General features: G+C 40.5%; 1 protein-coding gene across 1 annotated transcript in view; it reads right to left on the bottom strand.

The window, feature by feature from the left end:
- Trim44 (tripartite motif containing 44) overlaps nucleotides 1-8,571 on the bottom strand; it is a 102,898-nt gene that overhangs the window by 82,229 nt on the left and 12,098 nt on the right. The gene's annotated exons all lie outside the window — the stretch shown is intronic.

The following is an 8,571-nucleotide window of genomic DNA, read 5'->3' on the forward strand; positions in this document are numbered from 1 at the left end:
AGAGAGAGAGAGGAGAAAGAGGCAGGCGAGGGAGGGAGGGAGTTAAAAAAACAAGTTTTTTCACATGGCTTTGAAGTGGTCACTAATTAGTTAAGTAACCTAGGACAAATTATTGAATTTCTCAAACTCTTCTCTCTTGCCTACAAAACAGGGATAATACACAAAAGTAATATGAGTAAATGGACAGATATGGGTAAAATGAGGTCTATTTGAAATATCTGTAGAAGTATTAGCAGAGTGTACAGCATACAGTAAGTGTTCCAAAATGACACCTGCCTGTCATTTATAGTACAGTGGAACAAAAATGTAATGTGAGCCCCCACAGAGGCAAGCCTCTATATAATCTTAAATTTGAGAGTACAATCCAACAAAAATGTAGTGTGAGCCCCTGCCCCCGCCTCCAGGCAAGCCTCTATGTAATCTTAAGTTTTAGAGTAGCTATAATAAGAAAGTAAGACCATCTTTAATAAATTTTGCTTAAATTATTATGTCTAAAATATCAGCAACATGTAATTTCAATATGAGGTCTTACCTATTAAAAGTCTCTGACCTTTTTCTGCTCTGGTGCATATCTTCTCTTGGAAATCCTTTCTTGCCTAATAAATTACCCCCCTCCTCCCACCCCCCCCCACACACACACAGGGCACTCAAGGTAGGGGAGAAGGAGAGGGAAGTAGGCAGAGAGACAGAGACAGAGAGAGAGAGAGTCTTATGATTCCTACCCATCCCCAACTAGGTCTTCGAAATCTAGTTCTTATTCATACAGCCCAATTTAAGCTGGACTAGAGACATTTTCTGTAACATGAAGTGTCATGTTACATGTGGCTAGTGAGCACTGTAAAGGTCAGCACAGAAGGCAGACCTTTCCCATATGGCTTCAAAAGCCAACACTATCACCAGCTGTGTGATATTAGGCAAGTCATCGTACCTCCTGCACCTCTATTTCTTTGTCTATAAAATGGAACTAGCCATAATAGTATCTGTTGCATACAGCTGAGAGATAATTGCATTCATGTATACCAGGATAGTTAGAACAGGACCTAGCACTGGATAAAAAGAATGAAATATGTATTTAATTACTGTTTTTTCTGATTTGTGATGTTTTGAGTTCCTTAAGGCTAGAACTATTGTTTAATGTCTGTATCTCTTATACCCTGTTTCAAGAAGGTATTGCTTTCCTGCAGCCAGAATAATGGCCCAGCAGACAAAGTGCTGCCACTCTGTGGTTTCAAGCCCAGTGATCTGAGCTCAGTTCCTGGAACCCACACAAAGATGGAAAGAGAACTGATTTCACAAATTTGTTCTCTGACCTTCACACATGCATGGTGGCATGCATGCATACAAATATTTTTAGGTCATACAAGGTAGTGTTTAAAACAAAGATGTGAAATGTCCACTGAAAGAAATGAATAACTGAATATAAAATCTTAAGAAAAATGTCCTTATTGTAATACATGCATGTAGCAAAATCTCAAGTCACAAGAACTAATTTATTTTCTTATCTCAGAAATTCTATGAAATAGGACAAGACCACTTATTGTTCAGTAAGGAAACAAGCATAAAGACAATTACTGTCATTTTTTATGGGAGAAGGGTCAATTAAGGAGTGCAGGGATAAACATCTTACAGAAATCACTTACTCAAGATCAGCCAGGAGAGGAATCGCAGGACCATCTCCAAATCTACAAAGTCAATTCAATTCCTCCCAAACAGGAAATCCTTTGAAAGAGCCATTCCATAAATCAGAATACACTAATGGCTCTTCTCCCACTAATGGCCTTCCCCTCCCAAGACTACAAGCAGAGGGTCTAAGGTCATGTGACCAGGCCCAGCATTTGCTTTAGCTGTGCTCTTTGAACACAACTAGATCACATTTCCATTCTAGCCATGGTTGTAAAGTTTAGTAATTTCTATTTTTTAAACTAGCTTCTTACTCGTTTAAGCTTTTAATCTCTATGGTCTTGCAACTGACAGTTGGGAACAGAAATTTAGAAGTCATATACCAGGGAGGGTGAAACCTTAGTACTTAAAAAAAGGCTTAGGTTGCCAGATACAATCCTGCTTTTTATAAGATAATCAGACAAAAAAAAGCCTGTCTGGTGATATCATTCCTCTGACCTATTTTCATTGGCTGAACAAGCAGGTCACTTGTCCCTGGAAAGCTTTCCCCAGCATCTCTCTCTCTCTCTCTCTCTCTCTCTCTCTCTCTCTCTCTCTCTCTCTCTCTCTCTCTCCCTCCTTCCCTCCCTCCCCTCCCCTCTCTCTTTCCAGCTGCCGGCACCATTTTAAGCTATTCGGCAAGAACACTAATGGATTATGACTTTCCCCCTGGCTGTAGAAAAGAGAAAGGAATGCACCAAACCATGTCTTGCCGTCTTCAGAAAACAAAGAATGAAGGAATCCCTAAGCAGACGACAGACTAAAGGCAGCTGTACCTTGCTAGTTTAGAGAGTTTAGAGATGAGGAAACCCTTTGTCTTTTCCTAAAAATGCATTTCACCACCAGAATCCTTCCTCCTGCCCACAAAGCATCAAAAGCATCGCCTCCCCAGGGGACACACAGAGCAGCACCTGAGAGCCTGCCTTCAGGAAATCCTACATTCTACATTTCCAGCCAACTCAAGAGTTATTTTCAGACATTCATTGGGCTTTACATTGAGCCTGCTATGTTCAGCCTCAAAACAAGTATGAAGAATAGCTTCCCTAATACAACCACCCCCAAATAGAAATAAAAATGAAAGTCTCTTAGAGCAGACCTGTCTCTAACAAGTTCTAGAATTGATGCAAAACTACAAAAGGAAGATTCTGGTGCAAGTTCACCCCATCCACGGCTTGTATTCCCCACACCTACTCCTTCCTGTACTCTATGGAGCCTTATGCATATTCTGACAAACAGACAGCAATCTGGTAGGCTATACTAGGAGAGCAGTGCCCAGGCACTAAGCAGAGGGGGAAGATACCGACTGTTTTAAACTGACCTACTCTGGAGGCCTGAGAAAGGGAAACAATTAAGTCAGAGAGGCAGAACTCAACCACCAAAGCCCAGAGTGAGAGACTGCCCTGAAAGCAGGTGTATAGAGAGAACGGATCACTAAAAAGCAGAGGCATCCAGGGGCAAGAGGCTCAGTGAAATGATGTCACTGAGAAAAGGAGCCCTGCTTTCCGGCAGACATCATCAGAGGCTAATTATGAGGTCCGGTATTCCTGAGACTGAGGTTAGCAAGCAGATCTGACCACTAGAGCCACCACTCTGCCATACTTTGCTGTAGAGGCCAGTACTCTGAACAAAGAAGTACTTGGCACCTATAGTGGGGCAGTTAATAAATACCTTCTAGGTTTTGAAAGGTCAAAGACAGGTCCTGTACAAATCTCAAGACTGTTTTGCCATCCCCACCCCCAATACACTTGGGAGACATACATCCTCCAAATCTACCCCAGAGAGAACATTAACCACCCTAGGGGACAGAGTCTGGGAAGTCTCCAAAAAGAAAAGAGCATGCCCAACCCATAAACTACGAAGCTACATATGGACAGCAGAAGCCTTTGTTATACAAAAGGAAGCTACTAAAGTGAAGAGTGACTGAGACTCTTGTAGGGTTCAGGCTCAGCACCAGCATAAATCTTCTGACAGGTTCAATTTACCTTCCCTAACCCAAGCACAAAATGTCAGTCTCCAATTTTTGGGATCCAGGAAGAGAGTGCTCTAACTTTTAATCCATTTTTTAATACCTTTACGCTTTGCCTTTTGAAGCCAGTATTACCCTGATATCAAAACTAAGGACAAAACAACAACAACTACAGATGACAAAGTTCTCAACAAAACACTTGAGAACCAAATTCAAGAATACGCTAAGAACATCACATATCATGATGAAGTTGATTACACCCCAGGGACACAAGGTTGGTTCAAAATATGAAAAGGAAAAAAAGGGGGAAGGGAATACAAACAACTAAGGAAAAGTCAGACCTACAAATATTTTTTATTTGTAGATTATATAACCATATACTTAAAAGACTTAAAACTCTACAAGGAAAATTTCAGACTTAGGTACCTTCAGCAAAGAAATAGGATATAAAGATAAAAAAAAATTATGTACCAACAACAAACTTTGCATGAACAAGTTAGGAAAACTATCCCATTTGTAATAGCTTAAAAATAAAATCTTGAGCCTAAACCAAACCACAGAATTAAAAGACCTCTATAAAAAAACCTAAAGACCTTAAAAACAAAACAAAACAAAACAAAACTGAAGACTCTAGATAATGGAAAGACCTCCAATTCTCAAAGACTACAGAATTAATATTGTTGAAATAATGATATCACCAAAAGTGGTCTACATATTTAATAATCCACATCAAATTTTAAATAGCATCCTTCACAAACATTATGGATAAGACCCCAAATAGCCAAAATAATCCAAGCAGGGGGTAAAAAAAAAATCAATGCTGGAATGATCACAATTATTTAATCTTGGCTTATATTACAGAACCATAGTGATAAAACTTTATGGTACTATACAAAACAGAAATGTAGACCAACAGAATAGAACACAGGACCCAGAAACCACACAGCATGGTCACCTAATTTTTGACAAAGCTGTCAAATACACACTAGGGAAATGGCCCTTGGAAAATGGGGCAACCACCTGTAGAAGAAATTAGATTCATATTTCTTTTCCTACACAAAAATCAAATGGCAATAAATCAAAGACCTTAATCTAAGATCTGAACTGCTGAGGCTCCTGGGCTCTAGGAGCTTTCCTCTAGAACCTGCAGGAAAACAGCAAACACACACCAGGATAAAGATACAGGAGGCAGGTGACAGTGGAGGCAGGTGTGATGGTGCATATCTTTAATCCCAGCACTGAGGAGGCAGAGGCTGAGCCTGAGGCAGGTCGACTTCTGTGAGTTCAAGTCCAGCCAGGGCTACATAGCAAGACCAAGTTTCAAAACACAAATAACAAAAAAGCAAAAAAAAAAAAAAAGCCAAGTAGTGATGGCACACACCTTTAATCCCAGCAGAGGTAGGTGAATCTCCTGACTTGGGAAGCCAACCTAGTCTACAGAGCTAGTTTGTGGACAGCTAGGCCTTCCTCAAGGGGGACAAAAAGATACAGAGGTAGATGTTTAATGCAACACTATTCACAACAGCCTTTTTATGAAACCAACATAGGAATGGAAAAGTATGATATATACATACACACAATGCAAATGTTTTCAAAAAAGGAATGAAATTATGGCAATGGCAAAAACTGGAGATACTCATATTAAGCCAACTAAGACAATGGCAAAATGCTAAATAATATATGTGTTCTCTTATTTGTATTTGTACTTAAATGTATGTGTACATGTTGTACCTGTGACTTGAAAGCAGAAGTAACGTTAAGGGGACCAAGGAGAAGACAAGGGTTGGGAAAAGGGAGATTATGATGGGAAATATGTTCAATATTGTATACTAATGTACAAAAACTTAAACATAAAGATTTTTTTTAAAGTTTGAAAAGAGGGCTCAATGAGTAGACCCAGAAACCATAAAATTATTAAATGAAAATTCCAGTTGGAGAGGTGGGCTATTTGCCTTTGAGTTACCAGCCAGGGAAGCCCCAGAGACCCTCAAAATGATAAGGCTATTGGCTATTGCTGTTGGATTCTCCCCACGACTATATGCTAAGACCATGTTACTGACGATACCACATACTTTGGTTACAAGATATAGAAGAATCAAGTTGTAGCTGAGCTACAAGTTTCCTCCATGCTGACTAGCTTTCATAGTGCCAGAAGGTTCCACGCAGGCTGCTGCTGCAGGAGAGATGTCACTAACAGTTTTACTCAGCTATGGATCCTGTTAAGTTCCAGGCAGTAACGTGTACACTAGTGCAACAATGGCATCACTTTTTTTAGAGGTAACCAACTCCTTTCTGTTTGGACTTAATTCACCTCTGGTACTGAAACCTGACTAAAGGCCCATGGCTAGAGAGGCCACGGGCCCTATTGGAGAAGTTACAGCATCAGCATTTAGCTAAATGGACATGATATGCCCATCAACTTGTTTTATAAATATTTGTGCTTATGCTCATAGTTTACTGCTGTCATTCAGTTTTGGTTGGAAAAGCTTCTTTTTCCAGTGGGCAAGTTACTTAAGAGATGCATAAGCAGTGAAAGTATAAATGACTGTTTCAGGGCTGGAGAGTTGGCTCAGTGGGTAAGAGCACCGACTGCTCTTCCGAAGGTCCTGAGTTCAAATCCCAGCAACCATATGGTGGCTCACAACCATCCATAATGAGATCTGACACCTTCATCTGGTGCGTCTGAAGACAAAGACAGCTACAGTGTACTTATGTATAATAATAAATAAATCTTTAAAAAAAAAAAAAAAGACTGCTTCATGCTTAGCCCTTAATGAGACTTCTTTATCATTCACTCCAAGGTTCATAGAAATTGTGTAAGAGGAGACTGAAAGGATGTAAGACTAGAAGACTGGCCTGTGCCAGCAGGAGCAGGGACACAGGAAACCCGTCCTACCACCACCACCAGTGGCAAGGGTTCTTTCTGGTAGGCACCAGCTCCAGGCCACCTTGGGCGTAAACTCTGCAGATGGTCCCACTGTCCCCAGAGGACTCTACACACCCAGGATCTTAGGATCACTGATGAGTGGAATGCAACATCTGTCCCAGTACAACTGGGAGTGCCTGGGGCCAGCAGGAGCAGGGACACACAAGCTGACTAGTGGCTCGGGGTTCCTTCTGTTCTGTGCTGGTCTACCTTGTTTTCGAACACTTCAGACAGCTCCTAGGTCCCCAGAGGAGGTACAACTTCTAACACGCCCAGGATCTTAGGATTCCAGGATCCCAGGATCCCAGGAGCTTGGTCACACCAGGACCTCAGGGTCTCAGAGGAAGCTTGACTGCCAAGAACTCTGATACACCCAGAATCTCAGGTTCACAGAATGCTGGACTCTAAGGAGTTCTGACTGAACTGGGATTACAGGAAGGACAGGCTCAAATCAGATATATTGAGGGCAGCAAGCACTTGAGATAATCAGATGGTAGGAGGCAAGCATACAAACAGAAGCAACAGAAACCAAGGTTACTTGGCATCATCAGAACCCCATAGAAAGTTCTGGATACAGCATCAAACCAGAAAAACAAGGTATGGATCTAAAGTCACTTCTCATGATGATGATGGAGGACTATAAAAAGGAAATAAATAACTCCCATAAAGAAATACAGGAGAACACATCCAAACAGGTGAAAGAATTGAACAAAGCAATCCAGAACTTCTAAAAATGGAAGTAGAAACAAGAAAGAAATCACAAAGGGAGACCACTCTGGAAGTAGAAAACCTAGGAAAGAAGCCAGGAGCCATTGATGCAAGCATAACCAACAGAATACAAGAGATAGAAGAGAGAGTCTCAGGTTCAGAAGATACCATAGAACACACTGACACAACAATTAAAAAAAATGTGAAATGCAAAAAGATACTAACCCAAAACATCCAGAAAATCCAGGACACAATGAGAAGACCAAACCTAGGGATAATAGGTATAGATAAGAAAAGGAAGATTTCCAACTTAAAGGGCCAGTAAATATCTTCAACAAAACTATAGAAGAAAACTTCCCCAACCTAAAGAAAGAGATGCCTGCCCATGAACATACAAGAAGCCTACAGAACTCCAAATAGTTTGGACCAGAAAAGAAATTCCTACCATCACATAATAATCAAAAGACTAAATGCACAAAACAAAGAAAATATATTAAAAGCAGTAAGGGAAAAAGGTCAAGTAACACATAAAGGCAGACCTATCAGAATTACACCTGACTTCTCCCCCAGAGACTATGAAAGCCAGAAGATCTTGGGCAGATGTTATACAGATCCTAAGAGAACACAAATGCCAGCTCAGGCTACTATACCCAGCACAACTCTCAATTACCATAGATGGAGAAAGGAAGGTATTCCATGACAAAACCAAATTTACACAGTATCTTTCCACAAATCCAGCCCTTCAAAGGATAATAAAGGGAAAACTCCAACACAAAGAGGGAAACTAAGCTCAAGAAAGTAATCTTTCAACAAACCTAAAGAAAATAGCCACATAAACAGAATTCCAACTCTAACAACAACAATAACAGGAAACAACAATTACTTTTCCTTAATATCTCTTAATATCAATAGACTCAATTACCCAATAAAAAGACAGAGACTAAACTTTTTGCTGCATACAAACCCACCTCAGGGACAAAGACAGACACTACCTTAGAGTAAAAGGCTGGAAAACAATTTTCCAAGCAAATGGTCCCAAGAAACAAGCTGGAATAGTCATTCTAATATCGAATAAAATCGACTTTCAAACTAAAGTTCTCAAAAAAGATAAGGAGGGGCACTTCTTACTCATCAAAGGTAAAATTTAACAAGATGAACTCTCAGTTCTGAGCATCTATGCTCCAAATGCAAGGGCATCCACATTCATTAAAGAAACTTTGCTGGGCTGGTGAGATGGCTCAGTGGGTAAGAGCACCCGACTGCTCTTCCGAAGGTCCAGAGTTCAAATCCCAGCAACCACATGGTGGCTCAC

This window comes from Mus caroli, chromosome 2, assembly GCF_900094665.2.
Source record: "Mus caroli chromosome 2, CAROLI_EIJ_v1.1, whole genome shotgun sequence".
NCBI classification, from domain to species: domain Eukaryota; kingdom Metazoa; phylum Chordata; class Mammalia; order Rodentia; family Muridae; genus Mus; species Mus caroli.